Source organism: Chroicocephalus ridibundus, chromosome 2, assembly GCF_963924245.1.
Source record: "Chroicocephalus ridibundus chromosome 2, bChrRid1.1, whole genome shotgun sequence".
Classification (NCBI taxonomy): Eukaryota; Metazoa; Chordata; class Aves; order Charadriiformes; family Laridae; genus Chroicocephalus; species Chroicocephalus ridibundus.
Genome location: NC_086285.1, coordinates 109,714,491 through 109,741,035, shown reverse-complemented (window position 1 = coordinate 109,741,035; position 26,545 = coordinate 109,714,491).

The window sequence follows — 26,545 nt, the reverse complement described above, 5'->3', positions numbered from 1 at the left end:
TTACTTTATCAAATAACATTTACAGAAACTGTTGTGGAAAAAATTTCTCTTTTATATTTTAGTTGTTTTGGCTTTGACTCATAAGAAAGAAAACAGATTTTTTCTAAGAAAGCATTAGTTCAAAAGTATATCTGAAACTGATCAAGAAGAATGAGGAAAGTTTCACTTATTTTCTCCTATTTTCTTTTGTCCACATAGTGAACATAATATTTACTGATTGTTCCCCATCAACAAACAGCAAAATGTGTCCTTACACGTTCTTTTTTAAAGCTACCTTCAGACCTGTAGGCAGTCTGATGGTATATCACATACAGCCTAGAATTTTCTTACCTTCTGAAGATGCACTGTCCAGATGTCCCTGCTTACTGCATGACCTTTAAGGGTCCCTTCCAACCCAACACATTCTATGATTCTATGTGTACAAGTGATTCGGGTGACTTAATAAGTGATGTTAACACCCATAAAGGTGGCCTGGTTAGAAGGGAAAAATTACTGAACAAAAGAAAGTGTCTGTTGTAAAACACTGACAGAGAAAATATCTGCCAGCCTGGGAACTCTTAGCCTGAGAACTAGGCCTGAGAACCAAAACCATCCTTGCAAAGTTCAGTTGACATCCTTGAAGTATAGTTGGGGTTCCTAGAAACTGGAGACATCCTGGGATACCATCGATAAGCACAAAACCCAAGGAATTGTAATGGTAATTTATCATCTGAGAAGATGGAAACAGTCTGGGGAAAAAAAATTGGTCTGAAAGAACAAAAATTATAATCATCTATTGACTGTAATAAAGTAGAAAAATTTAGAGGATATGTATTATGAAATCCTACAATGTATTAATATTATAGGTAGAAAAAAACATTTTCAATACTTCCTCAATTTTTAAAGCCATTTGTGTCAGGAAGATTTTTAAGCATGTCTTTTGTCTCCTCTTTGTCGCAGTAAAAAAACAGGTTTTCTGCTTGAAAATAATTTTAACAGGACAATATTCAGAATTACACTTTTTTAAAAACTAGTTTCAGAATTCCCTAAGGTTTTTTTGGTTTCTGAGTGTATTACTGTTAGATTTATTGTTTTTACATTTAATTTTTCCCTTGGTCTTGCTGTAACATACAAGAGAAAGGAGTGTAGGAAGACTAGAAGGAGAAAATTATTATAATTCATAAAAATACTGTGTAAAAAAATCAAGACAGCAGCCCTTTTCTAATGGAGTAGGTGAAAGAGGAAAAAGATGGATGAGAATTATTTTGGGATTGTCTTCTTCCTGATGTCTCCCTAAAGGTTTGTTAGACAACCAGTGTTGCTATTATAGACTTGTTCTGATTACTACATTGTGCTACAGAGAAAAAAAGGAAAAAATATTTTTATTTTCTAGTATTTCTTTGTACCATGAGTTTAACTAGAAACATCCAGGCTTTTAATGTTACTTAACAATATGTGTTTCCTTGTGAATCCAGATCATTGTTCCTTTGTCTCACTTTTATTTCCTTTTTAGGTTTATCTTTGAAAACTACAGATGTACCCGTTAAGCATGTCTGTGTTTCTGTGCATGTGTGTGTGTAAATTGTTTTATAGTGGAATTATAAGCCCTTTTAAATAGAGGTTTTTAATGTAAAAACTGGCAGACCTTTAACTAGATCCACACTACTAGCCATCGTTGTGATATTACAATTTTTATAGTAGAAGTAATAGCAATCTACAGACTGTATCTCAAACAGCACCATAAAAATTGAAATACCATGAAATGAATTTTTGTTTATTTACTGTGTAGTGCTACAGCAATGATTTGTGAATTGAATCTAACTGTTTTCCACAAGCTTTAGCAGCTCAAAGATCAACTCTGTTGTTTACCTTCATCTGTTTATGCATATCAGATGTGGAATTCATTTATTGATATATTTATATCTGTTACGCAACTGCATATTAAAGTCTACTTTTCAACGTAGCTCCTAAAACAGCAAACACTTTATTCAACACAATCAAAGCTTTCAGATGTTTTCTTTTGAGAAGAATCCCAGAGGTTTAAATCAGATGAGAGTAAAACTCTTAAGTGTTTGTAGGATCAAAGCCTTTGTGGCTGAATCTAGAGACAGAGATAAAAATAAAACACTGAGATGAAAAAAGTAATGACTTCTAAGTTTTGGGCTGCCTACCTATTGCCAGGTCAAGATATGTTAGGTCCCTGTTCTTCGAGCGTCCAACAATGCAGGTGCTGATGGATTGAAAGGACTCCAGTAGCACAGGAATCCTTTTGGATACTCCTCAGTAGTAATTTACTGACATAATTTCCTTACATATAAAAACTCTGGAGAAAAGAATGCATTTTGAGGTAGGTTTTATCAATATTTAGCCATCTACATGTCTAGTCTGCTGTAGTCATTTGGGCTTCTGACGTAGTAACTGGAGGAAGAAGATGGTGTATCCTAACAAATTAATTGTGTCCAACGTAATGGAGTAGGAAAGGAAGAGCTCCTTTAAAAGTTGCTTTTAGCATACTTAACTTTTAGACAGCTAAGGGCAGGTGAGAGGAACTCATGCTCTTAACTCATACAAAAAGATTCTGCTCATGATTTAGCTTTATAGATCCTACAATAGTGATGGTAATGATTAAAATATTTCTTAATTATGAATGTTTAGCGAATGATGTGACTAAAGGTAGAGTTTAGTCATGTAATCGCACCTACTTCTTAACAATTTGTAGTTTTGAATCACTGAATGTGTATGTGTGCAAGAAAGGGCTTTTTTGCATAGTTCCTAAGAGATAAAAAGTATAATTTATTTGGGTTTGTTTTATTTGGTAATGCAATAGTTTTTTCTACTGTCTAATTATATGTCAATCATGTTAATAAAGCCCATTTCAAATCATATCAAGTGACCCTGTGTAGTAAGCAATGGAAGTTTTATAAACAGTTGTGAAAATAGACACAAAATCCTTATCTCACTGAGGTCACTGGGAGTTTTGCAGCAGGCAAAATAATGTATCTAATAATTAGTAATAAGTTGTGTTTATAATAAGAAAGATATATTCATTCCAATGGTATTGATTATTTCTCCAGGCTAACTAGCCTCTAAATCTTAAAAAATGATTTATTCTGTTCCTGTAAACACCACTGGCTGAACTCTGTGTCTCGGATGAAAACTGCTTTATTAAATTAAGTACAACATTATTTTTGATTTTGAATTTTATTTTCCTTTGAAAGAAAAATAACAACACTTTTCTCTGTTATTTTTTTTGTCATTCTCTTTTTTAACGTATCAGTTTAATTCATGTTCATTTCAGAAATACCTGTTTCCTGGTAATTTGTCTAAGGAACCAGTGGAGACCTGACATCTTATGAGTGGTTGGTGTGTTAAAGCAGTGAGGGTTATTTTTGTACCATAAAATTAATAAATATATATATAGCTGGATGCTGACTCTGCTATATCAAAACAACTCTATATTAGATATATATGAAGTGGGTGAATGTGTATACATATGCATGTGTCGATATTTATGAATAGCCTATTCTTTGTGTTACTGGCAAAAAATAAACCACCACAAAACAAACAAATAAACAAAAACAAACAAACAAAAAAAAAACAACAAAAGAAAACACAAAACCAACGAACAAAGAAACAAAACCCCCCAAATTATTAACTGTACCATTTTAATTCAAGGTATGTACTGAAGATATAGCAAACCACTTTCATTCTGGTTTAGCCACCTTGGCTCTTCTTAATTCAATGAACTTTTACAGCTTTATGATAGGGTAATGTCTGTTATGTCTTTGTGGTTTAAATTCTTCTGCCTTGTCTTCAATAAAATTATAGAAAGTTCAGTCCTCAATGCTTAAACTTTTATTGATTTTTCTGGATGGGCTGATTCTTTGATGTTCATCTCAGAAGGGAATTCAGAGAGTAGAAAGGAAACAGAACTGTTTGCTTCATTAGCAGTCTTACATTGTTCCTCTGAAAGGAGAAATGTTTTAAAACAATGACTATTTTCCACTCGAAGGAAATGTGGTGCACAGAGTTTGGCCTATTTATAAGTTTAAAAAGTTACAAATGGCACTCCACAGGATTTTCATACGTGAAGTTAAAGCTGCTGTGCTTTTTGAACGATAATCAAACAATTATTTCTATAAAATACTGGAGTAATGAATTTAAAAACAGGGGGGTTTGTACGTATATTGAAATACTCTATTTTGAACTCATGATTCTAGCAGACTAAGAAGGCAAAAATAATTTACGAATTCCAAAAGCACTTGTGTGATTTCATATAGGTAGTTAAAGTCATTCATCAGGAAAAAAAAAATTAAAATGGGAAATCTTTGAAAGAATTTATTCAAATTTACTTAATACAGTTATTTTATTACTGGAATTTTCCTATAAAACAATAAGAAATTGTTCTGCTTTGAAGCATGGTAACATCACAGAATAAAGGAACAGCAACATACATTAAAAATGTTTTAGTGGTTTTTTTTTTATTATTTTTTTAATTCTCTTTTGTAGTCTTGTCTCTGGTACCCTTTTCTTTTACTTTTTCAAGGTCTAACAATATTTCTCATTCTTTTGTCTCACCTGTGTGACTTCTTATGTGCTTTTTAGTCATTCTGAGATTAAGATGCACAAGATAAGTTTTAGGTTTTGCCTTTTTGTTCCAAGAGAGCTTTGTAACCATAAAAACTTGATATGATACTAATAATTTTGAATTTTATTACATCTTCTAAACATGTACCTTTTCTGAAGGAATAAAAATTCTTTAGAACTACTGAACTATTGAACACATCATCTATCTATCTATATACCTATCTTCCTATATTTTTAATTTCTATCAATCACTAACAAATCTGTTGCTTCATGATTTTTTATAAAGCTCTATATTTCATGGTTTGCTCATACACCTTCTTTGGACATGAAATAATTTAATCCTTCTAAAACAACCAGCAAATTAGAAAACTGAGCAAAAATCAGCCATATACTTATTTTTATATACATACGACTGAATGCTATTTTATTTGATGCAGCCATTAATTTTTGTTGGTTTGTGTGGTTTTTTTTTCTTTTGGTTTGTTTTGTTTGTTTGTTTGGTTGGTTTGTTTTTTAACCTGTGAGTATTAGAGGTCAAAAGTATCTTTTTCTTTTAAATTTCAGTTTTTCTAAAATTTAGTATGAAAAACATATGCATATATATGTATGTATGTATATATACACACTTTTTTTTATGAAGTGTTGCAGAAATAGCATTCAAGTCAAAGCAGAAATGCAATTAGGCTAAGAACAGCACAGCATGAAATAGAAATGCATATACATATTCATTGCAATTTTAGAAAGCCAGACAATCAAAAAAAATCCAAATTTTGTATTATAAAACATTCATTACCATCATCAGCAAAAATAACTTCTAAGGTTTTGCATGGGTTCTCTGAGAGTTTTGCTTGACTTCACTATTGAAATTAGGCTAGAAATATGTTTTATGTAAATACTTCATTAGGGATAACTGTGATTATACAGAACAGATGAAAGCTTATACTGTACTGTACAATATCAAAGTAATGTTTCTCTGACCACAGAATACACATGGTAATAAAGTACATAAATATGAACTTTGGCGTGGGTATCAGGAGAGGTTAAAGATTAGGTATGCAGGCCATTAGTGTTTAATTTCTAGTTTCTGCCATCATTATCCTACTGTGAACACTATTATTGCCTTTTGATGAAAGAATTTCTGTATAGTAATCCCATCACTGACTCAGTCTATTTGCATTACGTTTTCCCAGTGACTGGTTTCTACTGTTTAGCACTAATATTTAATATTCTTTCCCACCTAATTTTGCATTATTTTAAGCTCTGCCTTATTCTGAATTCCAAATTTTTGGAGTATATTCTTTGGACTCATTTTGCATAGGCTTTATCCTGTATAAGTTAGGCATCTAAAAGTTGGGTAAACACTTAGGTGTGAACAAGACTAATGTGTGACAAGGCTAACTGGGGAGGTTCCAGTTGATTGGAGGCTAGCAAGTGTGAAGCCCATCCACAAGAAGGGGTGGAAGGAGGATCTGGGGAACTACAGGTCTTTCAGTCTGATCTCATTGCCTGGGAAGGTTATGGAACAGATCATCTTGAGTGCCATTACGTGGCACATGCAGGACAACCAGGTGATCAGGCCCAGTCAGCATGGGTATATGAAAGCGAGGTCTTGCTTGACAAACCTGATTTCCTTCCGTGATAAGGTGACCCACGTAGTGAATAAGGGAAAGGCTGTGAATGCTGTTTACGTGGACTTTAGCAAAGCCTTTGACACGGTTTCCCACAGCATTCTCATGGAGAAACTGGCTGCTTATGGCTTGAATGGGCATATGATTAACTACGTAAAAAACTGTCTGGAGAGCCAGGCCCAAAGAGTGGTGGTGAATAGAGTCAAATGCAGTTAGTGGCCAGTCATGAGTGGTGTTTCCTAGGATTTGGTATTGGGGCCAGTTTTGTTTAATAACTTTATCAATGATCTGGATGAGGGGTTGAGTTCACCCTCAGTAAGTCTGCAGATGACATCAAGCTGGACATGACGGTTGATCTGCTTGAGGGAAGGAAGGCTCCACAGAGGGATCTGGACTGGCTGGATCGATGAATTGACGCCAGCGGTATGAGGTTGAACAAGGCCAAGTTCTGGGTCCTGCACTTGGGTCACAACAACCCCATGCAGCATGACAAGCTTGAGGAAGAGTGGTTGAAAAGCTGCTTGGCAGAAAAGAACGTGGCGGTGTTTGTCGACTACCAGGTGAATATGAGCCAGCAGTGTGCCCAGGTGCCCAAGAAGGCCAACAGCATCCTGACTTGTATCAGGAATAATGTGGTGAGTAGGACTAAGGAAGTGATTGTCGCCCTGTACTTGGCACTGGTGAGGCCCCACCTCAAGTACTGTGTCCAGTTTTGGGTCCCTCACCACAAAAAAGACATTGAGGTGTTGGAGCGAGTCCAGAGGAGGGCAACGAAGCTGGTGAGGGGTCTAGAGAAAAAGTTTTATGAGGAGAAGCTGAGGGAACTGGTTTTTTTTAGTTGGAGAAAAGGAGACTGAGGTGAGACCTTATCACTCTCTACAACCACCTGAAAGGAGGTTGTAGTGAGGTGGGGGTTGGTCTCTTCTCCTAAGTAATAAGTGATGAATAAGGGGAAACAGCGTCAAGTTGTGTCTAAGGAGGTTATTAGAAAAAATTTTTACACTGAAAGGGTTCTTAAGCATTGGAACAGGCTGCCCAGGGAAGTGGTTGAGTCCCCATCCCTGGAGGTATTTAAAAGACTGGTGGATGTGGTGCTTAGGGACATGGTTTAGTGATGGACTTGGCAGTGTTAGGTTAATGGTTGGACTTGATGATCTTAAAGGTCCCTTCCAACCTAGATTATTTTATGATTCTAAGACATTTAAGGCTGCCTTTATATGTGCTTGTCCTTCTGTTCATTTACTGTGAAAGTATCCTAGGATAACTACCTTAGATATTTACCCCCGTCCATAAAAAACTAGATAATATGAATCACAGTCTCTGTTTCCATTCTAGACACCTTAATTTAGCTCATATTTGTTTCAGCAATCTATATAATTACAAGACTTAAAACCCTAAAATATTTCACCGAGCAACGGATCTGTAAAGCTATTTACAATTCTGTGAAAACTCTGTAGTATCACTGACTGCAATATCACAAAAATATATCTTAAATTTACAACACACTTAATATTACCAGTGAACTGAAAGACTGAAAATATCTAGAAAATATTCCAATATCACCATTTCTAGAAAGGGAATAGATAAAAATTAGTTATCATAATATATGGACAGGAAATAAACCCATTCCATTGATACTGCATTCATCTGCAGTGTTATCCAGGCATGCAAACTGTATCCTTTAATATGTAGTTACGTCTCACAGACTTTTCAGTTACTGTATTCATGTGTATCTGGGTATGATTTGCTCAGCTTTCGTTTATGATTTTGTAATCCACCGTGCAAGTGGCCCAGCAAACTCTTTTGAAATGACCATGTAAGAGCCACACTTATCACTGAAAATTTTCTTTTCAATAACCTTACGTGCCCTTATTTATTTTAAGTTTCTAAACTGAACTTAATTTGTGTTAAGCGGCGATAGCTTACATTTGTACCATTTAATAATCAATGCACAATGAGGAAAATATGTGGATGCATTTTGCTATTGATTTTGGTTTATCATTTAGGTTTTGAATTAATCCTTCCCTTTATTCATCTTCAGTTAATACCCATTTCTGCTGTTAACAGAATTCCACCTTCTGCCTCAGTGCCCTGGAAGCTGATTCACAAAGTTTTGCAACATTAACTTGATATCATTGTGCTAGTCATTACATACATTGTCCAAAATATTATACTAAATATTGTGAAGTAAATAAAATCATACAGATATTTGCTTCATGTTTTCTGTTGAGGTGGAAAAGTTTTCGTTTTTCTGAGATAGCCACTGTGCAGTGCAAGGGCCTTCAGCTCTTTTTGAGTTTCTGAATCAGTTGTTTGTTCATGGAGGCACTATCATAATGCTCATTTCCATCTCTTAAACTAGATCCATACCTTCTTAATCTTCTTATGTTCCTACTCTCTCTCCCGGCTTGTAAAGTTCACATCTGTATAAACTTCGTACATATATATTCATACATATCTGATAGCCTTCTATAATGGCATGACTGGATGGATAGATGAGAGGAGGGCAGTGGATGTTGTCTACCTTGACTTCAGCAAGGCGTTCGACATGGGCTCCCACAGCATCCTCATAGGGAAGCTTTGGAAGCGTGGGTTAGATTAATGGACAGTGGGGTGGATTGAAAACTGGCTGAAAGACAGAGCTCAGAGGTCGTGATTAGAGGCACAGAGTCTGGTTGGAGGTCAGTGACGAGTGGTGTTCCCCAGGGGTCAGTACTGGGCCTAGTCCTCTTCAATATATTCATCAATGACCTGGATGAAGGGATATAGCTGATGACACAAAGCTGGGAGGGGTAGCTGACACAGCAGAAGGCTGTGCCGCCATACAGAGAGACCTGGACAGGGTGGAGAGTTGGACGGAGAGAAATCTTATGAAATTCAACAAGGGCAAGCGTAGGGTGCTGCATCTGGGGAGGAATAACCCCATGCACCACTACAGGTTGGGGACTGACCTGCTGGAGAGCAGCTTGGTGGAAAGAGACCTGGGAGTCCCGGTGGACAACAGGATGACCATGAGTCAGCAATGTGCCCTTGTGGCCAAGAAGGCCAATGGTATCCTGGGGTGCATCAAGAAGAGTGTGGCAAGCAGGTGGAGGGCGGTCATCCTCCCCCTCTACTCTGCCCTCTGGTGAGGCTACATCTGTAATGCTGTGCCCAGTTCTGGGCTCCCCGGTTCAGGAAGGACAGGGAACTGCTGGAGAGGGTGCAGCAAAGGCCTATGAAGATGATTAAGGGATTGGAACACCTCTCTTATGAGGAAAGGCTGAGGGATTTGGGTCTCTTCAGTCTGGAAAAAAGACGACTGAGGGGGGATCTTATCAACACTTGTAAATACTTAAAGGGTGGGTGCCACGAGGATGGGGCCAGGCTCATTTCAATGGTGCCCAGCAACAGGATAAGAGGTAATGGGCACAAACTTGAGCGTAGCAAGTTCCACCTAAATATGAGAAGGAACTTCTTTACTTTGAGGGTGGCAGAGCACTGGACCAGGCTGCCCAGAGAGGTGGTGGAGTCTCCATCTCTGGAGACATTCAAAACCTGCCTGGACGCGTTCCTGTGCAACCTGCTCTGGGTGACCCTGCTCTGGCAGGGGGTTTGGACTAGATGAACTCCAGAGGTCCCTTCCAACCCCTACCATTCTGGGATTCTACAATTCCGTGATATGACACTCTGTATCACATTAAATAGGTATATGATCTATCCACATTAGACAAAAGATACACTATTTTAATAGATTAGCTAACAGATAAAATTCAGTGTTTATCAATTAAAATATTTGAAACACAAAATATACCCACCTTTTTTTTTTTTCTGCTGAATGCAAGATAAAATTTACAGAGAGCTTTCCCTTCATATTCTTTGAGGATCTGTGTGAGGGGACAGCTTCCAAATCTACACAAAATTAGGTATGGGAGTGTATTTTTTTCCTTATCCAAAAAAAAAGACATAAGAATATGTGGTGGGTTAAGGTTGGCTAGCTGCCAAATGCCTACCCAGCCACTCCCTCAGTCCCCCTCCTCAACAGGACAGGGGGAGAAAATAAGACAGAAAATTTACATGTGTAGACAAAGACAGGGAGATCATTTATCACTGTCACAGGAAAAAGAGTCAGTTGGAGAAGATCAATAATTTCATTTTTCAATTGAAAATAACGTAGGATCATGAGAAACACAGACAAAAAATAAACTCAACTTCACTCCTTCATTTCTGACTCCTGTATCTCCTTCTGTCTCTGAGCAGTGCAGGGGAATGGGGAAAGGGGGGGTCCTCTCTGCCACGCCTTCCTCCTCATGCTCTTCCCCTGCTCCAGTGTGGTTCTTCCCCTCCTATGGGATACAGTCCTTCACAAACTGCTCCAGCATGAGTCCTCTCCACAGGGTAAAGTTGTCCAGGAAGGAACTGCTTCAGCGCAGGTCCCCTGCAGGCCACAGCTCCTGCCAGGATCCTGCTCCTGTGTGTGCACTGCATGGGATGCAGCTTCGTTCAGGACACATCCACCTGCTGCAGAGTGGGGTCCTCCACTGGCTATGGTGTGGATAGCTGCTCCACTGTGGTCCTCCATGGGTTGCAGGAGCACATTGTCAATGGGCCACGGGGGAGTCTCTGCTTGAGTGCCTGGATCACTTCCACCCCTCCTTCTCTGGCTTTGGTGTCTGTTAGGCTGTTTTCACACCTTTTTTTTCCTCACTAGCCTGTGTGACCTTTTGCTCTTTCTTAAATATGCTTTCCAGAGGTGCCTCACCCATGGCTGAGGGACTCAGCTGTGCCTTGTGGTGGGTCTATTGGAGCCAGCTGGAACTGGCTGTGTCCAGCTGGGCACAGCCTCCGCCTCCCCTCATGGAGGTGACCCGTCAGCCCCTGCTGCCAGTGCCCTGGACACCTGCACCCAATGCAGAATATTAGGTAGATTTTTCAAATACGTAAGTGAATAATTTGGCACTTATGTTCAGCAGAGGCAGGAGAGGTTTTGGCCTTGAAATAGTGGTATGGTCACTCAGTGCCCACCCATATAAATTCTCCCTCCTGTAGTCCTTCAGCTAAGTCTTTCCTTTCCCTCAAAGAGGTATGTTTCATATTCTGAGAAACGCTGGTTTGGAGATTTATTTTATTTCTCAAAGACAGTGAGTTTATATGTGGGGGGGGTTGGGTTTGTTTTTGGTTTTTTTTTTTTTTTTTTTTTTCCGGGCAGTTTTTATTAGATGCTATAAGAATGACTATGGGAAACTGAATTTCATAGGCTTTTTTTTTTTTTAATTATATTTTCCTTTGGGTTTTCGTAAGGTTTTTTTTCTGCTCGTTTCTTTGATAGGACTGTGCTTACTATTGAGACTTCATTGATTTTTTGTGATATTTTATTGCTGCAGCTGTGAAGAAAAAGATCATGAAACATCTGTCTTTCAAGTATAAGTCTTGACTTCCAGGATGGCATGTTTAGAGTGGAAACAAAACTCTACATTCACTATGGAGGAGATAAGGTAATTATCATCTGTTTCCCCTTCTCCTGAGTTTGAATGTTTGGGAAGAATTGTGTGGGCAACCACATGCTGTCAATTGCAGAATGAGGGTCCTACTGTGAAAATCATGTAGGGAAGGAAGCTACAGGATAAGGCTATTGAATCCATATAATTTTTATTATGGAAATAGTACCAAGGAAGATAGTGAAACTTGAAATGCATAAAGCTACATGCATATTTGAGTGCATAGTGAAGAAGACGTGAAAATCTGGGGCTGGGGTGAGGGTGGTGGGTGGGTGTGGGTGGATGGGAAGTGAAGCTGTTACTGTAAAGTTATCTCAGATAACTTCTTCCATAACCACAGAGGAAGTTCTGGCTTCATTACCTGATTACACTTGCTCTTGTCTTGAGGGAGGTATAACAAATCTCTGTGAAGTAAAATGTAGAGAGAAGTTGATCAACATTTTTTTTCTTTGATCGCAGTCCATGAAAAGACATATGAACAGAAGGACTGAGAATGAACAAAGTGCTAAGAAGCAGAGTCCAGGGATGTTTCCTATGTCATTGCTCTGCAAAGTTTGTAACCTGGAGGATAGATGTTATAATTTTCTAGAAAGTGGTAAAGCAGTACCAGCATTATAATTTCATAGGCATAGGCTGGGGAGGAAAGTGCAAGATAAGACGCATGTACTTAAGATCAACTGTTGCGTGCTGTGGTGTGTAATTTATAGGAGAGATGTTCAGAGTAGTGGATGAATTATTGTAATTCAAACCTTTGAAGTAGTAATTGAATTATAAATAATATAATATTTGGCTATTATTGCATGTAATTAAATTTGCTTAGTTTTAATAGTCTTGGTTTGGGAGGGAAGGAGTTCAAGGAATATCTACTGATAATAATAATGTATGTGTAGTAGGATAAAATATTTCTGAATTACGATTGCAGAATAATAACTTTAAATATTTGTTTCTTAAAGACATTGACTGCTTAGACCTCAGAAATGAAATTACAAACTCCTGGAGGCAGACATTATGTTAGCTCTGTGTTGTTAGTGTGTCAGGCAAAATGGAGTAATCTTGATCACGGCTTCTTAGTGCAAACCTAACATATTTAATGCAGATAGAGAATATTAAATTACATTATGTTAAGTAACAGTATACCTTGTCATACCTTGTCATGGCTACACTCTGTTCTCCTAGGAAATGTGCAAAAGTATGTTTCTCCCTGTAACTGCTTTGATAAACAAAAAACATGCTTCTGTAGAATGAACTTGCAATTGTGCAGCTTACACTTAAACATGTATAATGTACGTCTTGGCTAGGCTAGTGACTTCATTAAAGTTACTCTCTCAGTTAAAAAGCTTAGAATAATCATTGATAATGCAGTTTTAAGAAAAAGCATGTGATAATATAAATTCTAAATGCAACATGAAAGTTAAGCCAGGTTCTGAGGTGTTCACCGAGTTTCAACACAGTTACTAAAGAATTTAAATTTTGTGTAGAAACTATTCTGAAAAATATTTATATAATTCTAATACGCTCAAAATATTGATAAACCAAACTGAAAAATGGAAATGAGATAAAGCATATTTAATGATCTGTGTAACATCAAATGAGCAAAGAGAAGAAAGCTTTGTCTTTTACATCTGTTGATCACATTAATGTTCATACAGCAATATTTTTGAAATTGTAAAGTAATTTAAAAAATCCTGAAACTCTTAAACACTTGAAAAACAGCAATCATGTTTGTTCCACATTCTTTTTTAATGTCTAGCCAAATGGTGTCTCTGATTGTAATCCCTGGACGCAATAGAAAATAGCACAAATCAAAACCAAACACCTAATTGTTGTGGGGGATAAACTACTCCTTTTACATAGTTTAAACAAAATTAGAACTGAAACAGTTTTTTATTTGGTAATGGCACTTTATTAATTGAGAGTCAGTGAACTATGTGTGCAGAATCAATACCAGTAGTACAACGGATTAACCATGAGACCAGAGATTATTAATAAACACCTACAAATAGCAGGGCACTGGCTGCCCCCAACACCCATCCCAGGGGAGGGTGCTCTGCTCGGCAGGTGGAGGTGGTGATGCTGGTGGCAGGGCTGCAGGCAGTACTCAACCTCATGGTGCCGCATCTCTTCCTTCCTTCCCTAAGACTCTCGCTTTCCCTTGCAAATTACCATGCTTCTTTTACACTTCTTTTCATTTCTCCTGGTTTGAGGTAAAACGGAACCAATTTTCTGATTTGTAATTTTACTTTTTAGCTGGGCCTCTTCTAACTGACTAAAGTCTGAAATTAACAGCATATTGTTCAGAAACTGTTCACTCTCAGAGTGATAAGACCTGATTATACCAAGGAACGGTATGCGCAAAGGCTCTTGCTTATACTTATTGCTATAACAACCAAGGTCAGCTAACTTCACTGTTTGCCCCGTTAGAGGGTCGGAAGCGGAGAAGCGTAGAGGGGTCCCACCTGCAGGGAGCAGCAGACGGGACAGGTAACCCAAAACTGATCAACAGGGTATTCCATCCCATGTGCATCACGCTCAGTATAAAAGCTGAGGGATCAAAGAGGCAAAGGAGGCTCTGGCTCGCTTTTTCTTCAATGGCCGACATCTGAGGAGGATCCTGTCTGTTCGTCTGCCTTTGATCCTGATCCGAGCATTCCTGACTCTAGTTCTGGAATTCAGCTCCTGTCCATCGCTGACTCCAGTCTAGGACTTTTACTGTGCCTGCTGGTGATGCAATCGTCTTCCTGGGAGCTGGATACAGTTTTGTATATATTGTATACTTTTTTCCTTAATTTTTATTATTCTATTATTATTTACCATTTCCTTATTTATTATTATTTTCATTAAAGTAGTTTAGTTCTTTTTCTGAACTCGTAAATCTCCTTATCTCTTCCTCTCCTCTCTGAGGTTAGAGGGCGGGGGGAAGGGCCATCTGTCGTTCTGCTTGGCCAATACAGCCAAAACCACGACATCATTTTTCACCCCTGGTCCATTAGGCAGCTTTACATTAATAAAGATATAAAGATATTTATATGTGAAGTAAAAGTGTTCAAATGTATCTGTTTGCAGTCATGCCAACATTCTTCTACTGATCACGTTAGAATGAATGAAAAAGCCAATGCTTTAAATGGTCTCTGAAACAGAACAAAAAAAAAATATTTCCCCCTTATTACATTAAAGATGTTTTAGGTTTCTTCACCACCACCATTTTTCTTTTCTTTTGTATGCTTTTATACAAATGATGCCACATGCTGTTAAAAAAAAAAAAAAAAACCAAAAAAAAAAACAAAACCCACACCAAAATTATTGACTATGTGGAATGCAATTATGTTATTGTGTTTTGTTATGTCAGTCGGAATATATCTTCTATTAAAATACACATTATTTATGAAATATATTTTTAGAAGTTACGTCTTACAAGCAGCCAGCTTTAGATCAGGTTTTTTAAGAAGCTTAATTAAACATATGAAAAGGCTACAAGGGGAAGCTGTTTTCTCAGACATTGATTTTAATTATGAAAAATAAAAACAATTTAAATTGTTTCTGACTGAAGCTCTGATGGAGTGACTTCCTTCAAAAAAGCAGATTCACTAAAGATACCAGGAACGCTATCATAATTCACCTCATCCTAAATCAAGAAGGTGGCAACATAGTCATCAGTGATGCTTGAACTAGTGAATATCATATTTCACTCATTCCTTCCCTGTTAAAAATTCCTATAGTTTCTATCCAGTTTCTCTCAGCCTTCAAGATTTCTGTCATAAGACCATTCCTTTCTGTAGTGGACTTATTTTGGAATATCTTTGGGTAGAATTCACTGCTGCTTTGTTTATAAATTTTAGTGACATGGACTCAGTCACCTTCAGCGAACAATTCCTGCTGGAATGTCTTGATACCTTTGCTTTGTAATAGAGATTGACATTCTACATTTCATGCTTTCTGGAAGAAGTTTGATGACAGACCCTGATCAATAGTGTCCTTTTTTTCTTTTTTTTTTTTCCTGTTGTGGTCCAGGACTGGGTGTCACCATGCTACCTTGGTGATCATGGAAGCTACTTTTCTATCCTTTTGAGTTTGTTACTAGTTTAATTTCAGGAATAGTTTCAGTGGAGAGTTTTGAAAGTATGAAAAAACTAATTTCCTTTCCAATTTTTGCTTGGGATCCGAGTGTCATAAGGAAGTTAATTTACTAAGAAGATATTTTTTTTCCTGACATATTGCCATCCTGGCATATTATACATTTCATCTTTACACTAATAATCAATTCCCTGGCTTGGCTACTATCAGAAATTCTTATTCAGGAAAACATTTCAGCTCTACAGAACTGTACTTCAGCAACTGCCAAAGATAAAATCAAAGCACATATGAAGATAAGGCAACAAAAGAATAGGTGGGGATAGGGAAGGATAAGTTTTTCATACATTTTTGAAATAACCTTTGATAGTTGGTCTTTTGTGTGCTGACTGAGCCTTCCTAACCCCAGCCTTTCTGCAGGAAGCCCATTCTGATGCAGCGATGATACTCTTCTGAAGTGGGGTGCCACTTAAGTACTACTTTTTGTTTATCATAATGTCTCACTCAACAGTAGTTAACCCATTTCCGAAGAGAAGGATGAGTCTGACACGTCTGAAATGAGAAACTGAAACATGCTTTGACCTGTCCAATGATTTGACCTGCCCAGTTGCATGCTCCAAGAAATCACACAAGCTTGCAGGATACTCAGAAATTTGGTGAAAAGGCCACAGAAGTAGTAGTATCAACCTTCAACAAGGATTTTTAAACTAAATTTCAGGTTAATATTTGGTGCTGATATTAGAGAATTCTGTCCTAAAGCATGATGTCACATTACAAGCCTCCAGGTTATATCAGCATTCAGAAGTTCACCTTTCATTTTTATATCTTTTCTTTATATTAAGGCACCAAGTAGTCCTGGAGTTTCTTTCATTCTCATTAAAAAAAAAAAGAAAAATAAAAGACTTATGATGGCAGGATGAAAGAAATATTTTGAAATTTTTATTTGCATTGTAGTTTTCTTCTTTAATTTTGCTTGCATTTTTAATCTCTTAGTTTCTTTTTTTTTTTGTCTGTTCCTTTCTTCCTTACTGCTATTCTGTCTGTTTACCTTCCTCTACTGACTTCTAGTGTGCTTTGTGCTCGTTAGTGTTAATTGGAATGAATGTACTCTTTCTAACAGAGCTTTAATGCTTCCCCAAAGTACCACAGTATTTTCAAGCAATTAGATTGTTCCAGTGAACAAACATCCCTTCTGTTTTCTCTAAAAGGCAATGACTTTATATGTCCTTTCTCACAGTAGTTTGAACATTTCTGAGTATTTCTGATGTGATGACAGTGAACCAGATGATCCCTGGATCCTGGAAGGAAGAGATCTGCTATTTTATAAACCTGCAGAAAGTAGTCTTCTCTTTTTCCTAGGAAGTCAAAAGAACTTCTAGTAGTAATTGTAGTGCAGATGCAGCTATCTTATGCTTTCCTCTTTGAAATACTCACCTCCTCCAATCTCTCATTTTATACCCAGCAATTATACACATGCATGTATAATATCTACTGTCCAGGGAGTCCCATGTGTGATCAAACTTTGAGGCATGACACTTAAAATAAACATGTAAATGTTATTAATAGCTACATTTCTGCAGGAATTTTATTAGTGAGGAAAAGGGACAGAGAGCCTTCCCCTCCAACCTCCTTTTTTGCATTCTTTGCTTTCGGATATTTTGGTCATTTGTGGATTTCCAGGTGTGAAATTTCATTTTCTTCCACAGTGATATGACATTAAAGGTTTCACTGGAAAATGAGGGGAGGGGAAGAAAAAAAAAAAAAAAAAAAAAGACAGGAGTCCTTTTCCATGCATCTGTACCCTTTTTTTTGTGTTTGCATGAAAATATGGATAGTGAGAAGAGACCACTGATCCAGTTAGTTACACTCAAACATCAGGCTGTGAGAAACTGAGAAACGAGGAGGAAGACCTCGCTTATTTGAAGAACTGCACAGGGGTAAGAAGATGAGGAGCAAGGGACAGAGGGTCTGGAGTCAAAAGCCCGAGGCAGGACATGTTGCAAGTCAGCATGGGGCTTTCTTTTTTTCCTTTTGGAAATAAGGGAATAGGCCTAGCCATATGGTCTTTCTTAGAGTTCTTTTAAGCTTCAGTGAATACTAACTGAAATAAAGACTTCTGGAACAAGACATTTCTGGCTCAATATTTGAATGTTTTTCATTGAAAAATTCAGACTAACTCGGAGGGAGGTTAGCAGAATATGTTCATGCTATGTCTACAGAGAGCAGGGAATTCTTTTGCATTCCCAGCAGTATTTCTTTAACATTCTTGTGTCACAAACTGGAGATGGAGAGTCTCCTTGCATGTTACATATATCTAAAACAATTGTCAAACCTTCTTCCTTACAAAACCCAAACCCACGCACTTTCATAGGAAGATATGCAAAGAAAAAAAGAAACAGATGAGAATTCAAACTTCTCTGATTCCAAAATAAGCAAACACAATACTGTATATTTAGAGGTACTTTTTGGAGTTTCTGATAATTTATTCTGATAATTTCCTAAATATTAAATTTTGCCTGATATTCTCTTTAAGAATATCTTCCACAGGGTTTTCCTCAAACTTATATTCTTTCCTTCTGGTTTTAAAGTTTGAAGTTTGATTTTATGACAAATATTCAACAGGAGATATTAAGTAAGAGCAGTTTAAAATTAAAATATCTTGAAAAATTCATATACTTGAACTGTTGTAACAAAATACTAAATATTTTACCTGTAAGCCACTAATTTAAACCTAAGATTTTACATGAGTTTATTTATATAGTGGATAATACCTCCTAACTTTAATCTATTTGATGAGAGAATCCTAACTGAGAAGCTCAAGGAAGAAAGAAACTATTCACATAGACAGATAAATTGGGATACTGCATATTTTTCACACATAAAACCAGAAATTATTGTCTGTGAATCATGATATCATGCTAGCTCTAGCAGAATCATAAAGCTAAAAGGCCATATTTTCATTTAATGGCTTGTATGACTAATAGAAAGGTTCCATGATACAAGCTGTTTCTGTTTGTCCATAGTAGAGGATAAGATAGAAGGGTTCAAGAGAGAGTTAAAAACAAATAATATTTTCTCAACTCTGAGAGCTGAATAAGGACATCTTCATCTCATTGGTAACTGATTTAGTAACAGAAGCTGCAACTATCTTTACTAATAAATGTTTGTAAAAGAAAATGCAGTTATAACAGAAACTTTTCATTTCCAAAACAGGAATCTGGCAGGGTATGAAGTATCACTGAAGTCAAAGACAAAATATGTCACAGCCACTTTTAATCAGGTCCAGAGGCAGAGGCTAAACTCCCAAATACAAGGAAATTACCATACAATACATTTGTGTCTCTTTCCTTCTCTTTGGACTTCCTAAATTTATTGGACTTGCATGAAAGAAAAATGTTATGAAATGGGAATTAGAGTTGGAACAATAGTGCCTTTCTAATTTCCATTTTTAAAAACAAAACTGACCTCCAAATGCTATTGTTCAAGGCAGAGGAAGAAGAGCTCTGGTTCAGTACTTTCTTTACTGATGTATTGTTTGTTTGTTTGTTTTTTATAAAGAACACTATTGTCCTTAGTAACTGTTCTATATTCTTCTTTTCAACATAAAATATTATTTATTTTTTTTTTAAATCTATAGCATCATCGACAAATACTTTCCAGATATGAGGCTATGGAAAACTTAAAAAATTAAACTTGCAGTTCTGTGTTCTGTACTTCAGGCACGCTAGTTCATGTTTTGAAGATGAAATTTCACAAGGTGGAATAATTTCTCAGAAAATCAGATGGCTGTAAGTGGAGGCAATTTCTTTCACTCCCATTGCGTTTTTGTGTGCAGTGCTATTCTAAAAACTGAGAAACATTTGTTAAGAATGAAGTCCATTTAGATCAATAGAGCGAGCTTGGAGAGTAGTACGCTATTTTTTCTCTTAAATGTACATATCTGAAAATGTAGACCTTCCTGACAGCAGCAATGCAATGTGCTCCAGGATTAGAATTGTACTGTGGTTTGAGATTCACACTTTGAATTATCCTCCAGGCACTTGCATCAACTGTGATTGTCCAGCCCTCAGCATTAAAAAAGAGAGACAGAAATGAAACCATCTATTGAATGCCGTTTGAATGAAACATAATTTTCTGGTTTTGCATATAGAGTTCTACGCTATTTTTCTGACTTGTGTAAAACCCTTCACTTATTTATTTTTTTTTTTATACAAAATGGCATTTTCTTCCAAGAGGTACTCTAGCTGTAATGAATGAAATTCAACTATTTGTAGGTAAGGCTGAAACAAGTATTGTTCTGAAGAAGTTATGGGCCCTGTTCTTGTTAAAACCTGTCAGAAGGATCACTGCGTTTTTATACCAAATTTAGGCCTATCTAAAATATCCAGAAGTTTATACCTGAAAAAATCATGTAAAAACACTTATATTTTTATCTTCCTTCTTTGAGTTTATCTTGAAATATTATGGATTAAATTCTGATGCACTATCTCTCAGTTTTGTTTCTGCTGCAGAAAATGGATAGTGCCGTTTTAGCTACAAGCCTGTATCAATAAGCAAGAGTTTGGTTAAATATGGGTTTTGTTCAAGATTGTATGCGGAGTTAGAGAAAGACTCCGTAAACTGTCATCTCCACAGTCCTTGAATTGACACTGAAAAAATGTACCATGGAAAGGAAAGTTAATTGTTTAAGTTATTATTCTTTTTTTGTGCAATCTAATAAGCAGAGTCTGAAAATATTGCTGCAGATTCTTCATGCTATTTTGTCTGATGCAAACCTACAACACCAAGTTTGAACATCCCACTTGATCTCAGTTTATGCTGTGATCTACTAAAAAATTTCAGGATAATCTGACATTTGGACAAGCAAGAAGCAATACAGCATAAATATCACTCCATGCTTCTGCCTACTTTCTGGTTGTGCATGAAAGTATGAAGCAGGTGTCCTTGTGAACAATGACTTTCATTTCATTTGCTGGTCATTTGCATGAGTGGTAAAGTCGATATTTTAGCCTCATATCCCCTAACTGTGGTTGTTACTTCTATGGCACAATTTACATGTCAGTAGTATGAAACTCAATGAACTGAGAGTAGCAAACCCACTATCTTTTTTTTTTTTAATGTGCTGGCTGAAATGGGATTGTGAGGAAAAGAAAATATTAAAACTGAAATTAGAAAAGGAAAGATTGGTTTGCATTTAAAAATTTGCCATCCTGGGAGAATCTCATCAGTGTGATCTCATCAGGGTTTGTCTGCTTTCAGTTTGTGAATGTCTCTCTGTCTATCTTGGATCACTTGTACTTTGTTGTGGATCAAAAATTTCTAACAGCAGGATAACCAAACAGACTCTGTCGTGGTTAAAGAACAAGACACTATTAAGAAGCAAAAAAATAAAACTATCCAATCAGAAAAAGGAAAGCATTGTGTCTCCAACTCAAGAAAATAAAGAAAAAAAAATTGTTTCTTGAATTTCCATTACTGTGTGCTACATGCCTGTTTTCCTTATACCTTTACATGCTGTTTCATTGTTGTAATGTTGTAACTCCTACGGCATTTTCAGTGCTTTTATTTTAATTCGTCATCCCATGTGGTAACCTACCAAATAAGATATCTTTGCCTGCTGCTTCTTATACGAGCAGTTATGTCTTCCCAGCCCCTCTTCTTTGTTGCTGATTCCAGCTTCTCAGTAACAAGCTAGGACTTTACTAAAGCAGAAATATAATCTGCAAAGGGTTTTAAAAATCAGATAATTTATTTCCCAGAATAAAAGAAATCAAATTTGACTATAACAAAAACTTGATGAACAAGTAATCAACATGACAGATAATAAAGTGCTTCAGGTTCCTTGCCATAAGAATATTTAAAATCTAAACTGCATCTACCTTGCAATTTAAGCCCATTTGTCATAATTTGATCAGCTAGGACATTCTTCAAAGAATTGCCAGTTAACTCTCAGTCTAAAGGAAAGACAAACCAGACCTAATTATTTCAGATTTTTCTCTTAGGTCAGTCACAATTTGAAACCTCATGATTAACCTCATTGCTCTCTTCTAGACTTTCTTACACATTTTCTGAAGTACCATGGCCCAGACTGAGCAGAGTAATCAAGATGATGGTTGCCTAATTTTGTGAAGGGTTGGATATATTGGTATAAATACATCCCAATATGGCACATGACTTCAGTAAAAATGTGGAATTATTGTTTCTTGTTCGATTTGTGATCCAATATAAAGGCCCAAACTCCTTCCTCCATTCTGCTACCCATCTCATTGTTCCTCTGCCTGTATTTCTGCAGTTGGTTGTTCCTGCATAGGCACAGAACTTTTTTATCACCCCTATTGATTTTTTTAAAAAAAGTATTTCACAAATTTGGGTTTATTTAAAACTTAGATTCTGTCCTTTAGTGTCCCTGCAGTCCCTCCCAGATTTCCTTTTCATCAGTAAATTCAATAATATACATTCTCTTCCATCCTCCATGTCATGTAGAATTGCAATCAATAAATCCTTCCATTATAATAACAGATTATTGATAATTACTCTTTGGAATCAGCTTTCCTAATCAGTTTTCCACCCACGTGCATTTCCTTTAAAAGCTTTAGGAAAATCAAGATAAGCCATTTGTTGAATCTCCTGTTGATAAGGCTGCAATTCTATCCGAAAAAGAACAAGGTCACAAAGCAGTGGTATTTTGTTTCTTCAGTACTTAAAACTACCAGCTTTCTAGCAATCGTTTGCTCTCAGCTGATCTCTTCCTGAAGACTGAAACAGAAAAGACAGTAAAGACTATATTTCCTGACATCATTTATTTGTCATTTTCCTTTCTTATGTAATCCTTTCCTCAGTCTCTTGTTACATTGAATGCACTTGCAGACCAAATTCTTGTTACGCTTTTTTGTTTTTTAATAGTTGACATCTCATCATTTGCTTTGCCTTTCTGGTCTTGATAAGTAAATGCCACATGTCTGATTGTGTCCTCTGCAGTACGACCTGCTTTCACTCCCTGATGTTACCAGATTCCAGTTAAATTCCATCCCCTAATTCATATGAATTTTGCCCTGGGTTGGTTTTTCATCCTAAATTATACTCCCACTAACAATTGTAATGACAGTCTTTCAAACCCTAATTTGTTCTTTCTGCTCGCTGAAATTATGACAGCTGAATTCGAAACCATTGTGACTGCCCTGCACCAGTGCCTGAAGAGGTGCTTCTGCTCCTCAAGTGGGAGAGGTGTGTATTACTTGTCTGAATAAGTGATTGCCTCAAAACAGTAATAGCAACTAGCTGAGCTGAACCAGCACTAACATACAGGTTCTATTAACCTCAAACTACCATTACAGATAAGTACACATTCAGGTAATGTGTTGTATAAATAAAGCATGCTGCTTTATTAAATCAATATAAGAATAACAGGGAAAATATTGCCCATTTTCAAAGAAGGCTATGCAAGATGATTTCTAATTAGATTACCTCCAGCTTCTTAATATTGACCTCAAAAGTATCCAATATGAATAGTGATAAATAGTATGTTTTCAGAAAATAGCAAAACATTGTGAAAAAATCTATTTTAAAACTATCAACTGCATTTAATTATTCTGAAAGTGAATCAAGCTGACCTCATATAAATCTACAGTGAGGTATTGCTTTTATGAGGAAGACTCACGAGGTAACTCCTACGCATCTTTGAAAGACTGTGGGTGAACAAAATCTCCTCAGTTGTCACATTTACCACGCTTGGGAAAAAAAAAAAAATAAAAAGAAAGAACAAAGTCATAACCTCACTTCAGAATCTGATTGGATTCCAGAAAGAGTGGAAGGGCCAGAAATTGTCTTTGCAACCCCATATACTAAGAGACTGATTTTTATCAAGATTGATATTAAATATAACAGTCTCGCATGAATAGTTATGCTATACTCAAATTCAATAGGCCTAATACCTTTAGAATACTGAAACCTTATAAAAAATGTGGCCTCCATAATGAGTCTTGAAAACCTGTGTATATTATACACAAAACCAGAAATGCATCGAGACAGAGATTTTCATTCCTATATAATTCACCTTGAAAGTCCGTAGTGAGTGTATCCTTCTCCTTCATAATTTTAAAATGATTTGCTAAGGCATTGTGCTCTTTTTGAAACTACTTTGAAAATAAAATAGAACATCTGTGATCTTTTCTTTATTGCAGGAGACTTGTTTTGAGATCTTTTTTGGAGACCTTTTCTTGAGATCTTCTTTTGTAACAGGAGAAAGCTTTTAACTCACTTTTTACCTGTCTCACTCTTTAAGATTGGGGAGTCTGTCACTCCCATGAAACTTTTTTTTTTTTTTTTCAGTGATGTTACATTCTTTGAGCCATCTCTTATGATGGAGGAGTCTGTCATGAACATTTTAAATATCTCTTTCAAAATTGTTCTATGAGTCATTGTCCCAGACTGGCAGCTACAGCTAGGAAGTTGATCCATGATGCTAAACTGCACTGAAGGATGAGTACGCTAAAGTGTCAATAGACCTGTGTCTGCAGTCTGTCCTGCCCTGTAGTTCCCTATGTCAAGTATAGCTGGTCAGCAGGCCACGGTGAATCATTTATTTGCATGTGCTATGTAAAGGAACAGCAGAGTAAAGGAAGCTGTCTCAGTGCAGTGAAGCATAGGGACTGAGCCAAAAGTAGGATGTGGACTCCATTCTTGAGAATTATCTGCTATGGTGGAGCTCAGCCATCAAACCATTTAGTTAAAGGACAGAGTGAGATCAGCTCTACCGGTACCTTTTACTTAGCTCTGATAATCATGATACTGCAAGATTTAGAAAAAAGAGCTGTGTTAGTTTAAAGAAAAGGCACAAACATTGAAACCCTAGTAAAGTGACTTCTTATTTAGTTGGGAAATTGTTACTTGGAACCTATTCATTCATGCAAGTAACTTTTTTCTTTTTTTTTTTTCATACTGAAGCAACTTTTTTATTTAAAAATAATACAAATGTCAAAGGAGACAAATGGCTTATTCTATGTTTGCTTGCAACGAGAGAAAGATGGACTTGGAAAATATAAAGAAAGGTTGGGAGGACTTTGGTAAAAGGTTCAACTAATATTCTGTTCTTTAGAGCGCTTTGGAAGGGCAAAATAATAGAAAATAGGAAAAGGAAAGGAACAAGATATCTGGGAGAAGATTCTTTTTATGAAGAATGAAATAATGAGGACTTGAGAGTTAGTGCATCTGTGCAATCAGAGAAACAACATTCTCAAGGCATCACCAACTCTGATCTCAGCCAGCAAACCTATGAGGGCAACAAAAATCTAACAGCTTTTATGAGTTGAAGGCAAAACAGAGAATTTTTTTATTTTTTTTTTACATCATAGCAAGAGCCTAACCAAAAGCTGGAGGGAATAAAAAATATCGAAGCATTTGTTATCCTTTTACAGGGAAAGTGTTGTAATAATGAGAACATTAGGTAAGCCTCAGTAAACCCATCATTTATTGTAACAAGCACTTTCTATGAGGATTCGGACAAACCCCAGAATTTTCTGTGCTTTAGTTCATCATTTGCATTTTCCTAATTTTTAGAGTTATTTTAAGGATAAAATCTGCCCACCCAAATACTAGGTAGGTTTAATTTGAACAAGAGACCAACTCAATGCAAAGCAAAGTAGCATTAGTTGTCCTAAAAGTTTGACTTTTGACTGAAAGTTTGTTTGTTGTGGTTTTTTCCTCCCACTTTTCAGCAAGTGCTTTTAGTACCTTGTTAGCTAAAAATTGTTCCTACGTTCCCAACTCAGCCTTCTGAACTGTCTCAGACTGGTAAAATCTCATTCTAATTGATTGACTCCACTCATGGGAATTCTACAAACCTTTTCTATAACAGAATATGCAGTCATAAAGAATCAGAGCTGAATGGAGTATTTTCGGTGCTCACAGTGTACTGAAAACAAGGCAGTTAAGAATGAGCAAAGGTTTGTGAATATCAAATTTGAATATGCTGAAAGACTAAGAAGGGACAAAAGAGAGGAAAAATGAAAATAATCATTAGGGTCTCACTTTAAAATATGTGATTTTTATTAACTTTTGGCTTCAAGTTTGGATTTATGTTTTTTAATTTTATTTTTTTTTTAGGTCAAAAAATCTGTCTGATTTGGAACAGTGTTTAGTAATTTTTATTTTTGGCTGCCAACCTGAAAAATGCGTTATTTCCACAGATTGGCCAATGATACCAGTTATGTGTCGGATTGTGTGATAAAAACATGTTGGTTTTATTACATGAAGTTTTAACTATCTTTAGACAATTAGAAACTGACTTAGTTATTAACTGCCATTTTACTTCTCTAACGCTTGCTGCAAGGACTAATTTTCCACCTGTAATGATTTCCAGATTTCCTATTTTCAGTTTAAATTATTTAAAATCATGCGTGTCTTACTAGAGGATTAAAGATATAACATGCTGAGAGAGACATTGCTCATTACAGGGCTAGTAAGTAAACTCTTTTTTTTTTTTTTTTTTTTTCTGTGGCTATTAGAAAGAGAAAAGTGTTATTTTTAGATTTCTTCCCATGGCACAAAATGTAGGAAAAGCAGCAAAATACCTGACACTGTGAATTATGAAAAAAAAAAAAATCCCCAAACCTAACTGGTTCAGAGTTAACAGTAGACTAATCCTTTATTTTACAGGTGCTGTATTATTTCATGTGTGGAACATTTCTACTTACATGGAACAGTAGCTCTGAATGTAAGTAACTTAACATAGCTATGTCCTGCCCTGCCCTCAGCACTCAAAGGAAGTTATCAGGAAATGTTCTGGGTGCAACCAGAAGAAAATTACTT